This window comes from Emydura macquarii, unplaced genomic scaffold, assembly GCF_026122565.2.
Source record: "Emydura macquarii macquarii isolate MOO-44397 ecotype Brisbane River unplaced genomic scaffold, CSIRO-AGI_Emac_v2 contig_1390, whole genome shotgun sequence".
Lineage (NCBI taxonomy): Eukaryota > Metazoa > Chordata > Testudines > Chelidae > Emydura > Emydura macquarii.
Window position 1 is genome coordinate 21,884,664 of NW_027131527.1, and position 24,781 is coordinate 21,909,444.

At 42.6% G+C, this 24,781-nt stretch overlaps 1 protein-coding gene across 1 annotated transcript in view; it reads right to left on the reverse strand.

Moving 5' to 3' along the window:
- PLCE1 (phospholipase C epsilon 1) overlaps positions 1 to 23,302 on the reverse strand; it is a 285,725-nt gene extending 262,423 nt beyond the window's left edge. The window contains exon 1 of the mRNA XM_067552848.1: positions 22,375 to 23,302. The gene's annotated coding sequence lies outside the window, so the exon portion shown is untranslated. The remainder of the gene's footprint in view (positions 1 to 22,374) is intronic.
- Between the last annotated feature and the right edge of the window lie 1,479 nt (positions 23,303 to 24,781).

Genomic DNA, 24,781 nt, shown 5'->3' on the forward strand with positions numbered 1-24,781 from the left:
ACCTATTCATGGGTCCATTTCTCTCCCTAAGTAACAAATCAGTGTTGAGCTGTTGCAATTAAGGCCAGCAGAAAGATTTATGACTAGAAGTTGAGAATGCACAGCTGAGACACAGACACCTGGTCTGGTCTAATGTTCCTTAGAATTTCTCCACTGCAACTGCCTGCACAGCATTTACAGTGGCTCATTAACCATCAAGGCCTAATATGGCCTCATTAACATATGCTGTATAATCCTACCTTCTTCTAGACTTTTTTTTTAAACTTGTGTGAACTTGGGTAGACGCACTAAGTCAGGCAAAAATGCCACAAAGCTGAACTTCAAGGGAATGGATATTGGAAGTAATAAAATTAAGAGAACAGACATTCCCACCAGAATAATGCAGACAAAGTACAGGCTATTTAGCAAAATATGTTGGATAAAATATTCTCAAAGCAACAACCAAGCTTATCTTCAAGAAATCAAGAAGTGATGGTAGGGATAAGGAAGAGGAAAAAAATCAACCCAACAAAAAACCAAAACAGGCAGGCTGACAGCCATGCCAGGTGCTAAACCGGACATCCCAGGACACACATATTACTGATACCCTTAATAAGGTATTTGTACAGTATGAGTTCATCATCACCACTTCTACACTAAATTCAAATACCAACAATTCCGTAATATGCTAAGTGCACATTTTTATTTAGCCAACAAAAGAGAGAGCTGTTCAAAAAAGCTGTCAAAATTTTGCAATTGTCTGTAATCTTTTGAATACACCGGAGATAAAAGTCACTGTCTTAACAGGCTCTTGTTTTTTCTTCATTTCTAAAGAGTGTGCTAAAACATTTGCTGTGAAGTCAGATGAGAGGTCAAGGAAATGAATGGCACCTGAAACTCTGAGCAATTCAACACCTGAAAACTCATGAGCCAAGAATGAAACATGTTAATAAATAATGGAAGACTCTTCTACCTGTTAGAGTTCTGAAAATCCTGGATACAAGACCTCAAACCCTGAAATAAAAAATGAGCACACATTTACCAGAAATTCCAGAGAGCAAATGATTCAAAGGCTGGGGCAAGAGAGAAACTCAGACACTTAGAATGGAAATTAGAGGGAACAATCACTGTCAGATCATATAGTGGGGGAAAGGATAGCTCTGGGAGATCTAGCTAGAGGTGGTGATAAAAGAGACTCTAGGTTATCAAATGTCAAATTTATATTTATATAGCTAAGTGTCTATATGCATGGAAAAAGCTAGATTTGTATATCATTTCAAAATATAGTGCTTTCTAATATGAAATGTGAATTGGAACCCTAATTGTTGTCAAAATTCAAAGAGTAAATATGGAAAATTGACATGCCTGCTGCATCCATTCCTTTTTTTAAATCATCAAAAACACATCTCTTTTAAAGAACCATTATCTCAAATGAAGCCAGCATCAGAAATGAAAGATCTACATGCTTTGGAAGACAGCTGAATTCTTAGGGGCAGCAAAATAAGCAGGAGGCCCTCACAAAAGAAAAACCCAGAGATACAATGAGGCTCTGTCAACAACAAGGGGCCCTTTGTGTCCAGATCTGCAATAAACATTCCTAATTACTAAAGTAAATATAATCTGATGGCATAGCAGAAAGAGCATAAAAGAAATACACAAAATAATAGTTCAAAATAGAGGAACATGGGGGGTGGGGAAGAAGCAGTGACACAGATACTGTCATCCTCCCCAACATTCCTCTGTGTCCCCCCAGGGGGCTGTGAGCAGAAGGGAGCGAGGAGGAATGCCAGGGCTCCCTGCATCCAGGTCACTTTCCCCACCTGGGCTGTGCTGTGAGGCGAGCATCAGAAGCTGCTGCTTTCTGCCTTCCCCTTATGCAGCCCAGGTTGGGAAAGTGACCCAGATGCAGGGAGCCCTGCCATTCCTCCTCACTCCCTTCTGCTCACAGCCCCCTAGAAGGGCGTGGAGGAGCAGGGTTCAAGGGGGGAGCAGGTGACTGCAGGTCAGTTTCCCTAGGTGGGCGCAGGGGGAGGCGGCCCGGGGAGGGGGGGGGGTCGCACTCAGATGCTTGCTGGGTCAAATGGGTCACCAAGACAAAAAGTTTGAGAACCATTGACCTAGACCATTTCCCCCACATCATCTCCTCTTCTCCCCCACACACACGAGGCAGAATTAAGCATACCTAGACCATCGTGACTGATCTTTGTTTAATCCATTCCTAAAAACAAACAGGGATTCTACAACCTCTCTAGGTAACCTGTTCCAGTGCTTAATTATCATCTTTATAGCTAGAAAGCTTTTCCTAATACCTAATCTAAATCACCCCTGCTGCAAATTACTTAAGATTCATAGATTCCAAGGCCAGAAAGAACCATTGTGATCATCTAGTCAAACTTCCTATATGACACAGGCCATAGAACTTTCCTCAAAATAATTCCTAGAGCATCTCTATTAGAAAAAAATCCAATCTGAATTGTAAAATGATCAGTGATTGAGAATCCACGACCATTGGTACATTGTTCCAATGTTTAATTACTCTCACCCTTAGAGGAGATTGAGAACAGATCATTGCCCTTTATAAACAACCTTTTACATTTTTGAAGACTTATCAAGTTCCCCCCTCAGTTTTCAAGAGTAAACGTGTCCAATTCTTTTAATCTTTCCTCATAGGGGAATGGTCTATATCAGTGTTTCCTCAACTTTTTAAGTAGCAAGCACCCCCTAACTTCTGAAAATTTTAATAGGTACCCCCAACCCCTTGGGGTACCCCAACCCCTTTCCACGGGATTTTATATTTACAGACTAATGTGAGCCATGTGTTGGAAGAAGGGCTCAGTATACAAGGCCATGATATGACAGATGTCAGATCTACTGTGGGTAGGGTTGCCACTTTTACACCAAGGATGAACAACTCAAGTATGTACCTGGGCTAGAGGTGAAGTTGGCCAAAGCTAGGAGGCTTTGAGCAGCATGCCAATGCTGGGGAATATAAAGCGTCGTGCCAGATTTTTGGCCATAGATTTGAGAGGAGTAAGGGGTGAGAGAGAGAGAAAAAAAAAAAAAAGGATAACTGGTAAAATCTGGGGCTGTCAGTTGTCAATTTCACTGCTCAGTTTTCTGGGTATTGGGCTTTGAGCTTGGGAGGGGGGCTGCCACCTGGGCAAGTTGCAGAGGGCTGCTGCCTGGCTGCCAGCCCGGTAGGTGGCAGACTGCCACCCAATCCAAGCTGGGGCAGAGAAGGCTTCCACGCCGGCTGGGACCCAGGGAAGTGGGCAGGTGGCTGCTACCCATCTTCAAGCCAGGGCACTGGAAGCTGTCCCTCGGCTCGGAGCCAGGGGGCGGGTGGCTGCCACCCAGCTGCAAGCCCAGCTCATGAGATGCAGGAGGCTGCCACCAGGCTCCCACCTGGCAGCTGGGACTTGGCGGGAAGCAGGGGGCTGCTGCTCGCCTCCCCCAAGAGCAGGCGGCTGCCGCTCACTTCCCAGCTGGGACCAGACGAGAAGCGGGTGGCTGCCATGTGCCTTCCCCAAAAGCCAGCTGCTGCCACCCGCCTCCCAGCTGGGAACTGGGACCCAGTGGGAGGCAGGGGGCTGCTGCCTGCCTCCTCCATAAGCTGGCAGCTACCACCCACCTGGGAGCTGTGATTGGGCGGGAAGCAGGGGCTGCCACCCACTTCCCCCAGAAGCCGGGGGCTGCTACAATCCTCCCAACTGGGACTGGGTGCGAAGCGGGCTGCTGCTGCCTGGCTTCCCCAGAAGTCAGCAGCTGCCGCCTGCCTCCCCTTCACTCTATTTTTCCCAGGTACCCCCTGCCTGTGTCTCACATACCCCCAGGGGTATGCATACCACAGGTTGAGAAACTATGGTCTAGATGACTTCTTAAGGCCCCTTCTAGCCTTACAGTTCTATGATTCTCAAAATCTCTACTGATCATGTACAAATTTCAATTTTTCAGAGGTCTTATTTTTGTTGCTCTCCTCTAGACTCTCTCCAGTTTGTCCATCTTACTTACAGAGTAGTGCCCCACACTGGGCATAGTACTCCAGCTGAGGATTCAACAGTACTGAGTAGCATAGAATAATGCCTCATGCCTTACAGTACTGCTGTTACTGCACCCCCAAATGATATTTGCCTTTTTCACAACAATATTGCTTTGTTGACTCATGTTTAATTTATGATCCACTATAAATTCCAGATCCTTTTCTACAATACTGCTGTCCAGTCAGTTATTCCCCCATTTTGTACTTTGCATTTTTCTTCAGGAAGGAAAAATGAAATGTGTAAGTACTACATTTATTTAATTTCATCTTGTTGCTTTAAGGCCAAGTCTGTAATCTACCAAAGTCATTTTGAATTCTAATACTGTCCTCCTAAGTGCCTGCAATTCCCTCCCAGTTGTGTATCACCTTGCAAATTGTAAGTGTACTCTCTACTACATCACCCAACTCATTAATAAAAATATAAAATTGTATCAGACACAGGACGATCAGAGTTCTTTGATATTAGCAGTAAATCTCCAAAGAGTCCATGTTCACTGAGCATGCTTGAGTCTCTCTCAGCTCCTAGTGCTGACCAAACTTTAGATGCACCATCTCTATAAAGCAGGGGTGGCCAAACCATGGCTCATGAGTCGCATGCAGCTCTTTTCAGTTAAAGTGTGTCTGCTATGCCCTCCCAATTCTCTGCCTACAAGACCAGAATGGGGAGCTCAGAGCTTCTGTCCTGTGGCAGGGTGGTGGGGATAGAAGATTCTGCTCAGTGGTGAGGGGAGTCTCTTGGGGGTGGGGTCAGTAAGTTTGGCCACCCCTGCTATACCGAAAACCAGCAGGTTCCAACCCATGGCAACAGCAACAAAGCTAGACTTTCCCTGTAATGGCCGCTCAATTCTGATGCATGGCTCTGTCCTGGAGAACAGGGAACTTGTCCTTCCTGTGCTCTCCCGAATGGCACACGGGCAGCATGAGGGAGGAAACAATCTAATTCAAATGCAGATGGGACAAAAGCCATCCTAAGAGGGAAGGAAAGGAGTAGATTGGGACAAAGAATCCAGTGAGACTAGGACTGGAGATGGGGGAGAGAAACTATAACTGGAAGCTGGGGAACAAGCCTAGGACAGAGAGCTGGGGGAAGGGGATAGAAAGGAGACTGGGAGCTGAAGAGGAGGAGCAGAAGGAGAGAGTGGGGCTGGCTGGGACAGCTAGCACAGATGAGGAGCTAGATGGAATGTGCCAAGATTGGAACTGAATGCAGGGAGGAAGAGAAACTAGGATTATGATGACTCAGACATCAAGCCCAGAGGGGAAACTAGAACTGGCTGGGCAAAAAGACTGGGATAAGAAACCTGAGGAGTGGAAACTGGGACTAGGCAGACAAAGGGAGGGAGAAGAAGGGGTCAAATTTGTGGGAAGTAAACAGAAGAGTATATGCTTAGTGGAGCATGAAATAAGACCCAAAATTCCTGAGTCAATCTCCTGCTGCCAGCCACTATCAGTGAAACCCACTAGCAAGTTGTGTGTGTCTTCTCCTCTACTGTTAGTCCACACAGCACAACAACCTACTACTGCTAGCACTTACTCCATTACATCAAGAGGAAGAGGTCTGTGCAGTGGACCTAAAGGTTCCAACCCCGCTGATGACTCATGTGGTGTCAAAACAATACATGATGGGAAGACTTTTTTTTTTTTTAAAAAGAAAATTAAAAGAAAAAAACTATACATTGAATGAAAAAATGGTGAAGCACCATGACTTGGCTATACAGTGTCCCTGAAAAGTTGCAAGGATAAAATTGAATTGTAAACTTAAATGGTATTGGCTAACATGCTTAAAGAAACAAAAAGAAAAATGTATCAATATAGTGCATGAAGGGTAAGAGGAATCTAGAGGGGGAAAAACTGACTGCTACACAAAAAGGAAGGAAAACCAAACTAATGAGGACAGAAACTACAATACGTATACCTCAGTCTTTTTTCTTTTTTTTTAAATTAATTAATAATGAAGGCCTTAAAGGTAACATTTAGAAACTGGCTATGGGGGAGCAGGCAAGAGGATGAGAGAGGATTTACGACAGCTGAGAAACAAGGGATGGAAGTAACTTCTCATTCCAGGAATCCCACCCCAAATTCCCATTGCCAGAAACCTTCACCCTTTGCTTTTGTTCCTGATGTAATCTACCCTATGCTATTGACTGGTTGTTTGCAAACCAGTAGGGAAAAAGCCAGTCATATATGGAGCTGAGACAAAGGAAAAACCTGCATGGAATTCTAGAGCAAGATGTGGAGTCAACGGCAGGGAAGCAAGCCGGTTTATAAAGAACAAATTGCAGCAAAGTAACCAGGCCTTCATGATACTAAGTTGTCTACTGCTCATCAGGTTGTCTTCCTAGTATGGTACTCACAGACGTATTACTATTTTTCCTTCCTTTTTTAATGTATATCCCCTTTCCCCCCCACTCCATTGGTGCCACATTTGTTCTAGATTTTTTTTTTAAACTGAGTAAACCTATAATTATTTATAATCTGGCCTCATTTCACAAACTGTTGACCACCCTCAACTCCTGTTAAAAATCAATAGGAGTCAATGGTGCTCAGCACCTACCAGAAAACACTTCGCACCTTGCAGGATCAGGCCCTATATTTACTTTAAACAGCTTTTTATCAATTTTCCACTGTCAGCCATTTATTTTTTAATGTATGCTTCCTGTGTTTTTTATTTTGCCTAAAACAGGAAGGGATTTAGTTTAGAGAAATACAAGGTCTACCCTCAAAACCACACTGCAGATGTCCAAAATGCGCAATAAATAGCATTTGAAGAACTGAAAGCAGTCTTTGTGCTTAAGTTTGGATCTAGCAGACTCCAGAAAGCAACAACCTTCATATCTAAGTTTTATATTTACAATAGTAAATCTACAACAGATTATGTAGCTGGATCAAAACTGGCAAAACCCATATTTTTCCTATGCAATTATCTGAAACAAGCTGACCATAGGTCAGTTTACAGCCCTCTTCAACTCCCATTACAGTGACTAGAAAGGCTTTCCATTGACCTCTAAAGCCTGGATTTGGTAGATAGATGGCACACATATCCCTATCTTAGCTCCAGACCATGTTGCCACAGAGTACATAAACCGAAAGGGATACTTCGATGGTGTTGCAGGCCCTTGTGGATCACAGGGGACGCTTCACTGATATCAATATGGGGTGGTCTGGAAAGGTGCATGACACACGCATTTTTAGGAACTCAAGTCTGTTCAAAAAGATGCAGGCAGGCACTTTCTTCCCTGACCAAAAAATAAATATTGGTAACGTTGAAATGCAAATAGTGATCCTGGGGGACCCTGCCCAGCCCTTGCTCCCTTGGCTAATGAAGCCCTACACCGGGCACCTGGACAGCAAGGAGGAGTGTTTCAATAATAGGCTCAGGAGTACAGAATGGTGGTGGAACATGCATTTGGATGGTTAAAGGCACACTAGCACAGTTTCCTCACTAGGTTAGACCTCAGTGAAAGAAACATCCCAGTAGTTATCTCTGCCTGCTGTATGCTCCACAATGTCAGACACAAAGGGGGAGAAGTTCCCATTGGGTTGGGTTGTGGAGACAGATATCAGGCTGCTCAAAATTGACAGCCAGCCTGCCATTGCAACACTGAGAGCCATCCGCAGAGCGCTGCACCTCAGGGAAGCCTTGAAAACCCATTTTTGCAATGAGACAGTAATGTGTGCCACTTATCTGTGCTATGCTTTCCCTTCCCATTCCTCACCCATGTAGTTCTGTGTGCCCCCCCCCCCACTGATCCCCTTTCTCTCAAGAAATAAAGAGTGATGAATTGTAAAGCAGAACTTTAAAATATTGATCCTTAAAAGTGTAGGGGAAGGAAGATAATTTAACCTTTCACATGCATTGTCAGAGGACTGAGGAGGGATATAGAACCAAGTTTGACTGGGCAAACAGCAAAAAACCACAAATTCCCAGGCCCTAAAGAAACCGTCGCCTCTTTCTGTTCCCCTCAACTGGTGACAAGTGGAGTATGTATTGCACCCTGCTCAACCTCCTCCTACACTGCTTGAGGGTGGGGGGCTAGGAAAGAGTGCATTAGTTGAGAGATTTTCAGGGGCTGCAGAGGGAGTCTCTCCCGGCACTGAGCTTCCTGAAGCTCAACCAGACGCTTCAACATGTCTGACTGATCCCTCATTAAACGCAGCGTCGCATCCTGTGTTGTACGCTCATACTCCTGGGCTGCCTTCCTGTTGTCCATGTCCACTTTGTCTGATACGGAAATCTTCCATGCTCTTAGCGCTGTATCAGTAGCTCCATTTAGGTCAGTGGAACTGATCTGCCAGTGGAGACGCATACATTAGGTGGTCGACAGAAGCTGCATTCCGTCCACCTTTGTTATCAGTGTAGACCAGCCTTAAGTATCTTTTCTGATATAGCATTCTTCAGTTACTTCAAAATAGGGAACTGCCTGGGTAGGGCTGGTAGGTTTTGTATATTTGTTTTTAAACACACTTCAGTTAAGCTAAACAGATACAAAAATTAAGTCAGGCAAATCTTTTTCAAACAAGCACCTTCTCCCATACTGTCCCTCATGTTTGGGAAACTCCCTATAAATATCCACAAAAGTAACTCATCATCACCCTTCAAGTTTCTCTAAAACTGTGCTTTGTTGTGAGGCCTATACAAACACCTAACAACGGTTAGGCTACCAGTGTTCTGAAACCACACCCTATCATACTGATTAATAGGGTCTCAATGTTTCCTTGTACTCCCCCATCTACCTATAACCATCTGTTGTTTCTTGTCTTATGCTTAGATTGTAAGCTCTTTGATTCAGGGACTGGTTTTTTCCCTGTATTTCTACTGTACCAATCACAATGGGGGCCTAGTCCACAACTGGGGCTCCTAAGTGCTACGTTAATACAAATAATAATAATGTGGACTCACAGCATTCCCTTGGAGACCTCTAGGTCCACAGACAAAAGAATGGATTTTACTGCTCCTCAATATGTATCAGTTACAGTTGTTCTAAACTTTTAACTCTAAAAGACATACTGCTAATACTCTTCATTTTGATATTATATAATATTCTTCAATTAGTGTTTAAATCAGGGATAATTTAATACACTAATGTAAACTAAGCTCTTTTTATTTGTACTTTTACTATTCAGTACCATTTGTCTAAGGAACTCAAATTACTTAACTATTTGTCAAGGCACACAACACTGTCAGGTTTTATTCTTCCCAGTTTTAGAAAAGAAAACTGAAAGAAAGAGATTAAGGAGTCTTAAATTGGGCACTCAAACATTAAAACACCAAGAATTAGAGGGCACTTCTAAAAATATTGAGCCAAAATGCCTGCACACTGAACTGGACATCTGTGCAATTTTCTTTTAAATTTGGCCCCATATGATATATCTAAGATCACCCAGCAAGTCAACAGCACCACAAGAATAGTAGTCAGGAGACCAGTCTTGCATTCTAATCATTTGATAACACTCACTAGTTAAGCAGACTCATGGCATTATGCAAGTAGGAAACAGAATGGAAATTTATGCTAAAAAATCATATTGGTCAAGTATATTGTTTTAATCAACTGTGTATTTTATGATGAACACTTACTATTAGCTTTACACGAGACTTGACAAGACTGAAGGGCAAGGTGTATTATAAAAAAATTCTGTCATACTATTGATAGAGCTGGTATTCAGTTCCACTGACTTCAGCTGAACTTAATTTGTTACATAGTACATCACATCAGGTAATGAAACCAGCATGCTTTTTTCAGGATTAGACAGCCAGAACAAGTTACATTGCAGTCTCAATTTACACTTAAAAAGTGCAGTTATAAAAGTGACTATGTAAAAATAGTATCTTAATTCGCCAATCTGCTTCGTGTGTATATTCAGAATCATAGCTGTTTACATTAGCTACAGAAGCAAGTTTTTACTGCTTTTTCATTTTTGTTAGTTCTTCACTCAAAGCATACAAAAGTATAACAGATTTGTCAAGTTCCATTTGCAACATTACAGATAATATACATGACAGAAAAAAAGCTTGATTTTCAGATCAATTCTGTGAGGGGGACAATTAGAGACATTTTTCATTTCAATCTGGTCTTAAACTGAACGGTAAACTCCTTGGAACAGGGACTGTCTTGTGTACACAACTCAACACACTGGGGCCCTGATCCTGACTGGGGCCTTTAAGTGCTACAGTAATACAAATAAGTTTTATGTTGATTGAGAGACTAGACAGATCCCCATGCTACCATTTTTAGTCACTTGTCAGAGTATATTCATCGTTCATGGGTGGCACAGATACAAGTTATATACTGATCACGTTTGGCAATATCTTTCAGCTTCTTTTATTACTTTACTTCTTTTAGACCCAAATTTCTTAGTACAAATCTGGTGTTAGCTCCTTTTACTACTGATATTGGCAATGATGAATCATTACATTAAATAATTGAAAGCTATGCATTTATGCATAAGAAAGAAATTTCACTTCTATTTCAAGCTCTTCTTCTTCACTTTCCTAATTGTGCACTTCATGGAGTATTCTCACTTCTTAATAGCCTAAGAAACATTTGATTTTTGGAGCGTTTAAAGCTGTGTGGGGTGCAAGCACAATCCCAGAAACCTTGCATATGTCCATATCCACATGGAAACATAGAAAATTACCACAAAATCCCTGCTGCCTTGATGTTACACAGATATGCCAAACTTTACAAATTAAGCATGCAAATCTTCAAATTTAGCTTTAGCAGCATAACAAAACCAACCAGAATTTTAAAAAATGTGTTTGATTATTATCTAACACACTAATGCAGAGAAGGATATGGATATGGAGGAGGACAACTGACAGTAACCTAAATATGAGCTTTTTAAGGCTGTGCATGAAGGCTGGTTGGAGGAGAAAGCAGGGTTGTACAGATGCATAGAGCATAAGATAGAGAGGTTTTTTTAGATTTCATTTTACATCAAAAAGTTCACCTGTAGATGATCACTGGAACAGAAAGTGAACCTCATTTCAGTCTGCACCAACAACTCAAGGCCTTGACTTCCATTTTCCTGGTGTATTCAGGATTTTTGGAGCCTAGCCAAATGAAAAAAGCTTTGCACGGTGAATATTTTAAAAAATCAAGTTCAATTAGTTTCCTTCAGCCTGGTTTCTAAATGAACTTGGACAAGTGAACAAGACAAGGGACACTTTGTTCAGGCAAAGTTTGAGTTCATAAAAAAAGAAAAAAGGCTTTTCCTGCTAGCATTATCCAAGGAGAAAGAATCTGGCTCTTAATATCAGTCGACCTAGACCAGAGTACCTTCCCCTCTAATAGTATGCTGAGGGATCAGTTAACACTCCTCCTACAAAGACTACAGTCTTTCCTCTGGAAAACCAAATTTTTTCAGCCTGAATAAATTTGCTAAAACACTAAAAAAGGCACTACTGAGTTGAGAAACGTATGGCTGTTTTAATGTCCCTTATCTATCAACTACCAAAATTAGAAATTATGGACCTGATTCTGAAACTGGATCCATCCACTAGTCTATTGCTATGCAACCATTGGAAAGCTGGAAATTTCCCACTTCATTTCAGACTTGTTTTTAGTAGCTGCTATCTTGGGAACTATCAGAATTACAACAAATGCTGAACATGAGCTGCAAGTTTGGAATCCCATTTCTTAAATGGTATGCAGTGTTCACCTCTAACCAGGCTGGCAACATTCTGAAAACTCATTGTATTGTCACTTTCACAAAATTAAGTGTTTTTCTTAAAGCCCCAGCTCCTGTAGTCACAGCTGCTGAGAATTTCAACTTAATTTTTTTTAAATATAAAAGTTTTCCACAACTATGAGGGCTAAAACATGATCCATAAAGATCCAGGAACATTAAGACAAATAAAGACCCCACAATTATTATTTTAATTCAATCTAATGATGTTGGACTGCATAACAAGTGACTTTTGAACACCGGGAGCTAGTAGCACCGTTTTCATTTTTAAAAACTGCCTGATGACACCATGTTAGACCCAAAGTGGGGTGGGGGAGTCAGACTAGTCAGAACAAGCTGATTTAAATTGCAGATATCATTTACTTCATTATGAAGGAATGGAGGAGCCAAAAAGGAACTTTTGAACCTCTGGACATTTCAGTCAAAATTATAGGATGTTCTGACTCTCTGATTTTTGCTGATTGGCTGTTTGCTCCAACCCTCCCAGTTCACCTCATCATAGCTTCACTCTACACCGCCCTTTCACCCTATTCTCCCCTGCTTTGTCCCCCTTACTTCCCTTCCTTTCGGATCCCTTTTATCTGATCCTCTCCTAAGTAAACCCCCACACTCTCCAAAAAAATGTAGAACTAATTGACATTTGCTGCCATCATATTGTTCACTCTACTTAGGTGTTGTACTCCTTCCCACCACCCTGTGGGTGTCTTGTCTATTTATTTTAGGCAATACTGTCTCATTGCTTCCTTATATTCCCTCTGTTGGCTCTTGCCTTATACTTAGACTGTAAACTCTTTGGGGCAAGGAATGTCTTTTTGTTCTGGGTTCGTATAACTCCTAGCACAATAGGGACCTAGTTCATAACTGGGTTCTTAAGCACTATGATAAATAATTTTTTTTAAATAGGCAAATATTTTTCACAATCATTTTTAAAAGTTAAATATTTCCCCCAGAAAAGTATGAAAGACTATTTGCATTCCACACTGCTGCTGACATCTAAGCAATTCCTGATTCCACACCCAGGAGGACGTGCAATAGCCTACTGAAGTAGAGCAAATAGATTTCATTTTTTTCCTAATCCAATATTTTCTCTAACTTCCTTGGGCTACTATAGCTCCTTTTGAGCACAGAAAAAGGAAGTCCATAAGACAGCAGCAGCTTGAGCCTCAAAGGGTCTTCCAGTTTTTCCCGGAAAGGGAACCACAGAGGGAAAAGAACTATTTTAGATGTACGTAGTTAATATTAAATAACATATTTAAAAATTAAGTCCAATGGACAACCTGCCACTGCTAGAAAAGCTTTGCCAGGTTAGTGCAAATAATTTCAGAACCCAAAAACTTCTTTTAGCCCAGGTCCTGCACTAATGATCAAAGAGAAAAAAAGGTTCTTTTTTAAATAAACCTAAAAAACCTAACACAACCACAAACAAGCAACAACAAATCTAATCTAAGTACCCAACTATTTTACATTAATTAACTAACAAAATCCAAGCTACATAGTAAAGCTGACTGATAAAACTGCATTTTTAGATTCGATGTTAATAGCAGTGTGTCATGAAATCTGTATGTACTTAACTCTCAGACAATTTAAGTAAAAAGCCTGTTGTGGGCTGAAGTGATTAAATACTACATCTTTGGATTCATCCATATTCTCCAAATGTGCTTAAACTCCAGATCCTCATGTCTATCAAATTCTGAGGGAAAAGCACCAAAGGAGACATGGTTTGGACAGAAAGGGGCACTCATTTAACAGCTATCATCTGAAAAATTAGTTAAATCTGTTTCAAAGCACAAGGTATCCAACCTGTAATAGAATCTTCTCTGCAATCTGTTCCTATGTAGAACAAACAGCAGCTGAATGGCAAGCTGAGTTTTTACACACACCATGTCTCTGCTACTATGAAAAGACCACACTACAGTACAAATGCCATTACACAATGTTATATTACTGGTATAATGCCAATACAATTTGCAGCAGATCTAGAATATATCTATTTAGAAAGTTAGATAATTCAGCCTCTGTTTAATGCTATTTAAAAGGCAAGTTTATACATTTACTTCAGATCAATATTGTGAAATTGCAAAATTTAGGCAGCCCCTCAGCATGAATGAACTAATATAGTGCATATGGAAGCTAATATTTTTAAAAGTGTGTAGCGAGTGAAATGGATACTGTTTTATAACACAATCTGTAACTGAATATCTGATCCAAATTATTTAAGTAAAATGTGGGAAGAGGGTTTTTGTAACATGGCCAGCATGGTAGTGAAGTGCTCCAATGTTTGAGGTGGGGAGATGCAGCAGGGGCTGTTGTAGTGGGAGTTAAGGATGTGGACATTGACTGGGGGGGGGGGGGGGGGGTTGGAGGGGGGGGGTTGACAGCTGGGGAAGAAAGAAAAAAGGCTATTTGTTCATGCATCGCTCATCACCTCAGCAAACTCATCCCTTCTCTCCTCCCCAAAACACCCTGTAGATTTCACCTGAAGATTGTGCAAGACACTGGCTCAGGAGGCGGCTTTATGGAGAGGAAGGGCAGGGTGTTAGTATGTGCCTGGTGGATAGGTAATCTTTGCTATGCATATGTACTCAGCCAGCCTTCTGTGGATTTCACCAGCTCAACTGATGGGCAGCTTCTTCAGGTGCTGGTCTTCAGAGGTTCAAAAATTAGGACAAAAAAGACTTCTTTTGTGAAACTGATAGGGACATTGAAACAGGCCCTGAAAACAGACACATTACTGGTTTTCAAGGTCAGTCACCCACCCTACATAGCAGTGAAATTAAAAGTACAATCACACAACTGATTTTCTATTGTAGCAGGCAAGATGTACCACAAAATATTGCAACATCAGTTGCCTTTTTTTTTTTAAATAGACTCTAACCACTATGTAACAGCAAGCAGGGGAGGAGGGGGAAACAGAGAAAAGTCCAGAGCAGGACACCAGAGCAGAATCAGATACTCAACTAGATATTGATTGAATAGTAACCTTGTTTTTGAGCAATGTGTATTAGAAAATCCCTCTGACAGCCAGATCTGCACAGTGCAAACAGATGACTGAAAGAACTGGATAAAAGTTTTGCCACCCGGTGCATATAGAAATGCACACAAATTTTGGAACTCTGCTAGATGTTCTGCCAGAAAAAAGAACTGTACCTCAACACTACAAGAACTAATGTTTTATGAGTTATTTGTATTCCTACATATTAGAAATTATATTTTTGTAAGCACATACACACGTGGTATGCTGAAGTCTTTTACTACAGTTTTTAAAAGACAGTTAATCACGTGTCTGAGAGAACCAGATGTATACTACTGAGTGTATATTGTAGGGCTCTATAGCTATTTGTAGGACGGGCTCCTGCCCGGTCCAGTCCTGGCGGCCCTTCCGCGGGCCCAGGCTCAGAGGAAGGCCACTGCGCCTTCCTACACAACAGGGGAATGTTATTCTTTTAGGCTTTTGCCCCGGCCCCCAGGCAGGGCGGGCGAGCAAGGAGTCTTTCGCCCCGGCCCCCAGGCAGGGCGGGCGAGCAAGGAGCAGTGGCTCGAGTTTAGCGGGCGGCAGAGGCTGATTCCCTGTTGGGGATTGGCAAGGATCAGGGGGGAGGGGAGGGGGACGCAGGCCCACCCAACTCCACTGTGTCCCAGCCCAGGGCCCTAGCAGTGGCACGGGTGTTGGCACTCACTCGGCGGGGCTCCCGCCGCAACACGCCGACGGGGCGTTACCCCTCGTACAGCCACGCCTCTGGCTGTCCCTGGGCTCCTTCCTCCCCTGGTTCCCCGGCACCTATGTCCGTTGGTTCCTCGGGGTCGTCGGGGTACACTGCACGGGGTAGTCCAGTCAGTCCTTCCGCGTCCACGGGGGGCAGACTGGGAAGCTCCTCAGCGAGGGGCAGCTCCTCCAGATCGCAGGGTTGTGGGTATGGTTCCGCCTCCGGCAACTCCTCCAGGTCGGATCCCGCCTCCTGGGGTTGGGCGTCTGGCAGCTCCTCCAGGTCCGGACCAGCTTCTGGGCGGAACTCCCAGCCCTCTGGTTCAGGTGGCTCGTCCCAGCCGCTGCGGGCCTGAGGCTGGGCCCGGCGCCTCGGGCCTGGAGACCTCGGCCAGTCCAGAGGGCCCGGAGGCCCAACCCAGGCCTTAGAGGCAGGTCGCCGGGGCCGCAAGGCCGGGAGGGGGTTACCTGCGGCAGTAGTCTAGCGAGGTTTAGCCCCTTTCCGCAGCCGGTGAGGCCTACTTTTTATAGCTGCCGCCCTCCCTAAGGCTCCGCCCCCCTGCTGTCGGGTTGGCCGCCCGGCAGGACCTATCGGGGCCCAGTAGTCTGGTTGCCGGGCAGACTGGGCTGCCGGCAAGTCTAGAGTCTGATTGGGCGCCTGCGGCCCTTCCGCGGGCCCAGGCTCAGAGGAAGGCCACTGCGCCTTCCTACACTATTATAAAAAGGAACAATATATTCAATTCTGAGTTGTATAACTTGAAATATATATTATTCAGTGACAGACCCTAATATGGTGACAGGTGCTTTATAAATGCAAACGAAAAAGGTCCTACCTTGTGTATTCAAATAATATTTCCACTCTAATTAACATACATCTTTAAGAGGCATAGCCATGGGGTACTGGTTTTATTGTACAGGAGACCATAGATCTCTGAAAGAGATCAAATTTTTCTGCATTCAGTTTGTATGTGTGGCAAATGGCCAGCAAAATGTAAGTTGAATTTCTTGTTTGGATATCACCTAATTATGGCAGAGTACATTACATGTAACTAGAACTGAAACAGACCTCCAATTAAAACCAGTTACAATACCTGCACTTTCAGAGGTCGTTAAACCTAAAACACTCCTGGTATAAGCAGCTGCCTGAAACCTTGCCCAAGAGTGCAACCACCACCAAGGAAATTGTGAGATTTCCCACTCATGTTATGGATTAACTGTGTGTATCCTAAGAGTTTCTCGCTTAATATGTGACTAGTTGGACTCATTGCAATTCTACTGTATGTACTTTTTAATACAAATTATACACAATAGTTTCTAAAGCTCCTATTTTCACCTCCTCTTTCAGCTGCTTCACATAAAGGGAAGCAAAACCACATACATTGCTATGACATGACCACATGCAGAGGGAACATAGCTATGCAGGGCATTACCCTTTCTGCATATCCACTACAAAAGAAATGTGCAATCAACAGATTGCATGTAAAAAAAATAAAAGAGGGCTTGGATGGGAGCGGCCTTACAAAATAGATCCGCTTCAAGAATTCAGGAGGCATATAGAGCAAATATATTTGCTCCAAGAATTATGGAAGACCCACAGGGGAGGAAAAAAAAAAAAAAAAAAAGAGAGGACTTCAAACAATCTTGTTTACTCTTTCACCTTTTACCACCAAAGATGTCACAGAACAACTGTGGACGAGCGATCTGCAGACCTACTGGCCAGATCAAGTAGTAGGCATGACTGGCAGGAGCCAGAGGGGAATGCAGAGGGACTCACATGGCCAGTAATCTGTAGAGTAGGAGCCTTGGATACATGCCGATCCCCTTCTTGTATTGCTTACCCTAAACCTGCACCTGCTTTTGTTCCATACACTAAACAAGATGAGAATGCACTGACCTGCAACTTCTACAGGGCTAGGGAACGTTTGTATTAATTAGTTCTCATCCACATAATTTTGATCAGAAGGTGTCTAGTTTACTTGAAAATCACCAAAACATGGACCTTAATTAGTAAAAATTTATAATTAAACAATTCTCTTAGAAGTGCAAATATTAAAATATCATCACTTTCCACTAAATGAAGCATTTTCAGACTATAGAATGCATCTATCTTAATTTACTCATATGAATTAAATGATTCATTATCTAGTTGTAAATATACCTTTGAAAAGTGAGAAAATGAAAAATAGTAAAGGAACGCAAAAAAGAAAAATAGGCTCTTAAGTATTTATTTTGGATATTAAAAACATGGAACAATTTTATCCCCATCAGTTTCATAAGCAGGCAGGATCCAAAACAAGCAGAACCAAGTCAGAGAAATTAAAGAGTGAGAGCTGACATCATGGAAGTTTCTCAACTGGAACTCCACAAGCTTGCTCCTTCATCCACAATGCTCCCAAATTACCATGAAGTAGATCCACAGAGCAGTTACTCTACACAGCATGATTCCCTCCACACTTCACTGATTTCCAAGTGGAAATTCAATCAGGTGTTAATGCTGCTTGCACCTACTTCCACTGCTATGAGGGGAAATCAGCCAACTAAGTAGTTGATTTCAATCAACAATTGAGTTTTATAATGCATTCCTTTATTTCAAATACAAAAGTATTAGAATAAAGATGTACTGAAGCACAAACCTCAGAAATACCAGAGTTCACTTCAGAGGCATTCTTGCTGTACACTGTAGCACAGATGGAGAAAAATACTGTGGGAGGAAAGGTCCCACACCAGAGCATTGTCTAAAACAGACAGCAAAGTTCTAAAACACTAGGCAAGGTCACATGCAACTGGAGAGTCATCTGTTTAACAAAACATACTATTATTAGATGCAAGTTATGCAGCACTTGTGATACTAATAAAATATTTAAAAAATAAATTTCACATATACCTTTCATGTAACTTTGGTACACAGCATTTTCACCTTTCTGCTTAACCAGAAGTACTTGAATATGTTAATAAGGAATAACAGAAACAATACAAAAAAGTTAACTATAAAAGCACATCAGCATACCTTTAAATATTTTAAAAGATACTTTAAATACCATTTCATTATTTATGATAAATGTACAGGTTAATTGAAAAATAAATGGATCATTTACCTTTTTTAAAAAAGATTATCTCCACTGCAATTTTCTTACCAAATTAATAAATATTATTTTTCTGCTGATAGCAATATACAGCAAAGGATTCCAGAGCCCAGAACCCATTTAGTGTACTAAGGCATGCTACAGACTACTGAGAGTAAAATGTCACAGCTGAAACACTAGCCTGAAGAATGCTGATCTTCATGCAAGGCTCAATCCTTCATTTCTCACACACCCAAACCTCCCTGTGGATTGAATAGGAGATTTGGATGCAGAAAGATATTCCTTGAAGTATGTCATGTGAGTCATAAGGTTTGACCCCTAGCTTGCTTAGGACCCAATGAATCACAATAATGGCTGAGATCACCTGAGACACGGTTGCTGATAGTTAGGGTGTGCAGTCTTGGGGACTGGAAACAGGATGATTCTGGAAGAGAAAGTTTAGGTTTGAAACTCATCCCCTTGAGCCCTGTGCCAGAGGTCACCTTTACAGATTTTCAGAAACTAGTAAAAGACACCTTTTTGGTCAAGCATTTGTTTGATCATGGTGGATTATTTATGACTGGTTAGAGTAGTTCAGGAAGGAATACTGTGGATGGTTTGATTTAATATCTAGTTGCATTCAACTATGTCATGCACCTAAATGCCAGAGCGATGGCACAAAGAACATTAATGACCAGAGTTTGATCTCACACTAGTGAGAATCTGAAACAACTCCACTGACTTCAAATAAGATCAGAATTCTGTCACTAAAGAAAGAAAAGACACCCATATATAGCTAGGGCTAACACAATGACCCTCTTCTCCAACATACAATTCTCATTAAAATAAATGGGAGGTTTGCTCAGAAATCAAGAGTGCAATATGATCCATGTTTGGCAGAAGCATGACTCTGAAAACCCCACCCACAGCCAGCTCTCCACACAGGTCTGCCAAGACAAACAAAGCACTATGTAGTATAAGTTGTACTGCTCTTATATGTGTATTCAGTTGCTTGTGTCCTGAGGCAAACCAATATTAACTCAAATTTAAATGGGATTAAGAAGGTGCAACTGAGCGCAAAATTTGATCACTGACAAACATGGCTCCCACTTCATCATACTAACAGCTTTTTATAATAAAAGCCACATAATTAAAAGTACAATCTTTTACAAACAAATTTGTTATTTCATAGTTAAAGAGTGTGGATTCAATTCCATAGCTTTTATTCACATGACTGATACCAAATGATTGCAAGGGGACTAGTTAGGAGAATAAGTTCTAATCATGTTGGAGTTGCATGATTAAGCACTAAAAAAATCCATAAGTGAAATGTAAAGTATAGCAGATAGACAATTATTAATTAGTTATATTAGCATAGTGCCTAGGAGCCCTATTCAATGACCAAGATCTCATTGTGCTAGAAGCTGTACAAGAGCAGAACAAAAAAGACAGTTCCTGCCAAAAGCCATGTTCCTAATAAGGTTATTTAAAATAAAAACTTTAACCAGCAAGGAAACACTTTCTACTGGAAGATTACTTTCAGTGATTTTTGAAATATATATTTTATTTTAATGATTAAGGAAAAAACCACTCAAACCATTAGAATTTTAATGCAGTTATCCAGATACATAGATTTTAAGGCCAGAAGGGACATTGTCATCTAGTCTGACTTCCTGCATAACACAGGAGTTACATAAGTTAATTCCTGTTGCAAGTCCAATAGCTATGGTTGAACTAGAGCATAGATTTTAGAAAAGTATCCAATCTTGAGTATAAAATGGAGATTCCATCACAACCCTTGGTAAACTGTTTCAATAGTTAATTACCCACACAGTTAAAAAATTATGCCTTGTTTCTAGTCTGAGTTTCCAAACCTCAAATCATTTTTATAACCCTTTTCCGAACCCTTTCCATGACTCTCAATGGATACATCTTTTAGAAATACTTGGTTATTTAATGATGTATTGTTTTTCTTATCCTTACTTTACTGATATAGTTTGTGTTTTCATGTATCATTTTTTGTCAGAATTATGACAAAATTTTAAAAATAAGATCTTGATTAAACTGTATTTAGCATTAAATCTTGCCTAATGTAACAAATACATTGTCCATCATATACCACATGAAAGTCTAGAGAGTTGAGGGTAACTGGCACTTTGTAAAATTGTAAAATCTAGCTACAAAGAAAACTGTCTCAACATACAGAAAAGTGAAACTGATTATAATGTATTGGATCAAAATCTTCTTACCATGGCAAAACATGAGAAGTTTCTTTTACTCAGATGACTAAGAATGGAAGAATTTAGCAATCCCGTTAATTTATATGCTAACCAGGTACTGTTTCTTATGATTTATGCAGTCCAGTTTGTGTCTCTCTCACTAGCTTTTCATTGGTGATCTATAATATATTCAGTTTCCTGTAACAAACTGGTTTGTGTTTCTTTGTTTGTAGTTTGATTTTGTTTGGTCTTTTTTTCCCTCCCATGTTTGTCTTAGATTAAGAGTCACAAGATGAGCAACACTAATTAGAAATATACATATGCTGTTTTTAGTTAGTTCTACTTCTCATAGGATGATCCAAAAAAGAGGAGGGCTTTGATTTAAGATGATTATCAGGTAATTATAAATTCTATAATTTATATTATATAATAATTCTCAGACAATATTTTTATAATCAGGCAGAATCTCATTCCTACTTCTGATACATAAGTGTTTTTATTCATTCAACAAAATCTTGTTTTATACACACACACACACACACACACACACCAATTTTAACATTACTCCCTAGCACATGTGCACTACAATTAGGGATGGGCAAACCACATGACAAAATAAGAACCACTCTGAACATTTGCCTGCTCCTTGAACCAGAGCCAACCCTTTCCTGAGTTTCTGGACCATTTCAGTTTATTCTCCTACTATCCTAAGAACACAAGAACTCAGTCTGCTGATGTTCCTATAGCTTCTCTCTAGACTTCACCGCCTAGTGACATTCTCCAGTGTGTAGAGTATACCTAAGAAGACACAAGTCTTGCACACTGTGGCCCCAATCCTGCCAACACTTCAATGGGACTACCAACATATGCAGTTACTCATGTTTGCAGATTCTAAGCCTTTGTAACTAAACTTTTCCAAATATATCAAAGGCAAGTCTAGACCTAGTGGAAATTTTTTTTTAAAACACTTTGCTGCTTTGATTGCCAGGTTTCAGCCTAGGATAAACTTTTATAGCATTGGAGAACAGGACCTTTTTATTGTGAACCACAGAAATGCTGGGGAGAAACCACTTCACCCTAGTAACCTAAAATTTAGTAGTTCTTCAGATGCTGCACCTCAACTAGAACAATCACCTAAAATGTGATTAGCCAGAAAGTTTAAAGCAATTAAATATACAATAATTGTTACTCTTATAAACAGTGCTATAAAATGAGAACTTCAGGTGGAAGTTAGTGAAGACTTTAAACCCAGTTGTAGTTTACAACAAGTCTGTTACAATCCACACCCGAAAATCACTCTGCATTTCCTCAAACTCTCTGCAGAGAAAAGGGATATTTTACAGCTAAATGCTGCTATGTGAATGCATGGAAACGGCATGTTCGGGTGGAATCATCTTCATAGGCCTACTGGAGAAGTGATGTATGAGGAGCAAAGGGGGTAGAAAACTAGGCTGCAAGTGTAGACAATGCAAGGATGTCAGACCTAATATAACACCCCTCCCCAAAGTCCATGAGGCTGCGGGTGGGAGCGGGCACATTGAGGGTGTGGCCCCAGTTCCCGGACCTCGGTGGCTCTATCATCCTCCAAACCCTCAAAGCAGCCCATGGAAGTAATTCTGGGCAACCAGGCGCCCCACCCACCCCAGCCCCACGAACTCAGGCAAGGAACCTGGTGCAGCGCCTCACCCGCTGGGGACTAGTAGAAGGAGGCAGCTTTCGGCGTCTCCCCAGCCTTTTCCTGCTGCTCCCGCAGCTGCTGCTCCCGAGGGCGGGCAGCAGGTCTCCACCGCAGCCCCGAGGCCATTCACCCCCTCGGCTGGCTGACTGCGCAGGGCAGGCTCCGGAGCGGAAAGGGGCAGCCCCGCACTCAACGGCTCTGCTGAGCAGGAGCTGGCGGCAGGGAGACCCGGAGCGGGCCTCTGGTACTGACCGACCGAGGGGGGAGGTGGCCTGGCGGGCTCGCAACGCCCAGCTGGGCGGAAGGAGGCGCAGCTGGGAGAACTGGGGGCTCGCTCTAGCCGGAGGGAAGGGGACTACGGCCGGGTTCCCCCCACAGGGCGGGCGGGAAACGCGCGCGGCCCCTCCCCCCTTCTCCCTCCCAACGGCGCGCATCCTGAGGTGAGCGAGGCAGGGAAACACCTGAGTCAGCACCAGGGCAGAGAGACCAACCGGCAGGCTGGGTACTGCCGCCCCCGCCCCGAGCCGGAGGATTGGTCCGACACAAAGGGGAACCGCTGCTGCCCCCCGCCCCGCCCCGTCACGGAGCGCACAGGGGGACTGACTGCACCGCCACCAAAGCCCCCGGGAACCTGCTCTCCGGCAGGCACTCAACGTGCAGGGCAGGAGAGCGGCACTGTGCCAACGCTGCAGGCAGGGGCAGGGTCCGCAATGTGCCTCCCTCTCCCAGCCACCCGCCGCCACCACCAGAGGGAGCCTGATTCCCGGTCCTCCCCACCCCCATGTCACACAGGCTGCAGGGAAGGAGGCTATTGCGCCCACCTACCCAGGAGCACGAGGGGAAGGTACCCACACAGCCAACGGGGCACGATGGCGCTGAGCCTTTCCACACAGACTCCCTCCCAACCTGCACGGGGGGCTGTGCTGCTGGGAGGCGTTATGTACCTTGCCTCCTCCAGCCACTGTTCACATCGTTACCTGCACTACTATATACACACCCACCCCCACCCAAAGCGCGTGCGCCCCGGTATATACCGCGCTGTGCGCTCGGAGCGGGGTTTTTTTTTTTTTTTTTTTTTTTACGTTCTTAGAAACACCTCCGCGTTCCACGGCCACGCCACCTCCTGAGTCCAGCTGTAACGCATTTGCGTGTTAAGCGGCGGGACCGCGTTCTGTAGCTACTGTCCCGGTGCCGTTCAGCTCTTTTAGAGCTGGGCTGCACTTGAGTTATGGTGCGTCTTCAAAGGCTCTCCAACTCAGGATTTCTGCTGCAATTAATTAAACCACTGAGCTTGCTTGGGGTATTAAAGCCACTACAGCAAATTACTAGGAGCCTGAGTTTACCATAATGCTAAACTGTAAGATAATCACCCAAATGACTGATCTCAATTGATATTTTTACATTTGATTGGTTGGTGAAGATAAAAAATGATACCGCAGCTTGGTAGGAGGAAAGGACCTGGGTAAAGACCAAACTAAAAGGAAAGAATTACTTTCCTTCAACATTTCCTACAGCACGGCGGCAAACGTGCATCTTCAGCTGAGTTGTTCTGAGCCTTTCCTGTTACCCTGTAAACGTTTTGCTTACCTCTAGCAGACAACTCATTCTGTTTAAGTGGTAATACCCAGAGCCTCAATATCACTGGATAACGGAGCCTTCTCCAAATCTTGGTAGAGCAGGAGCTGGTCCAGAGCCATTGTGTGTCTCGCACGTTGTGAATGAAAGTTCAGAATAGAGACTGATCTCTCTGTAAAAGAGTTGGCTTTCTCCCCCGTTCAACTGTAGAGTCGAGTTGTGTCCCTCCTGCTGCATCACTGCATTGGAATGTCTGAGCTAACTGTGCTTCCACAGAGCTCAATACCGAGCAGAACTGCACTGCCCAGACCTTGTGGAGATTTTAATTCACTTCCAAGCCTTGCCAACAGTTGCACACAAGGTGCCTTTTTTACACCCTGCTCTCTGTCCAGCGAAAAATGCAGGCTATCTCAGTGGAAACAATGGCTCAATTCAGGACTTTGTTCAGAAGTGCAGCACACAACCTCTGCACTGCTGCCAACCATTATCTGTGGGAAGAAAGACTTAACTAAAGTCTGTGAAAAAAGGGAAATATTGTACAGTTTCCATGTACTTTATGGAAAAATACCATTTAAATTAACACAGCTGTGCATCTTTGCATGCAAGACTTTCTGATCTTGGTGTGCAGAAAAACAAGGAGAAAAACAGTCTTATAAAAATCTTTTTGGAACTTAATTTTAAAAGTAGTCTAATTTTGAAAAAAGCAAAAGTTGGCTGTAGACAACATGCAATTTTATTTTGGATTTTTCTATATAAATAACACATTCTCATAATTAAAGTATGTGGAGACAATGTCCCAGCGCTGGGTTATAATAAACTTAATTTACTTCATTCCCTTCC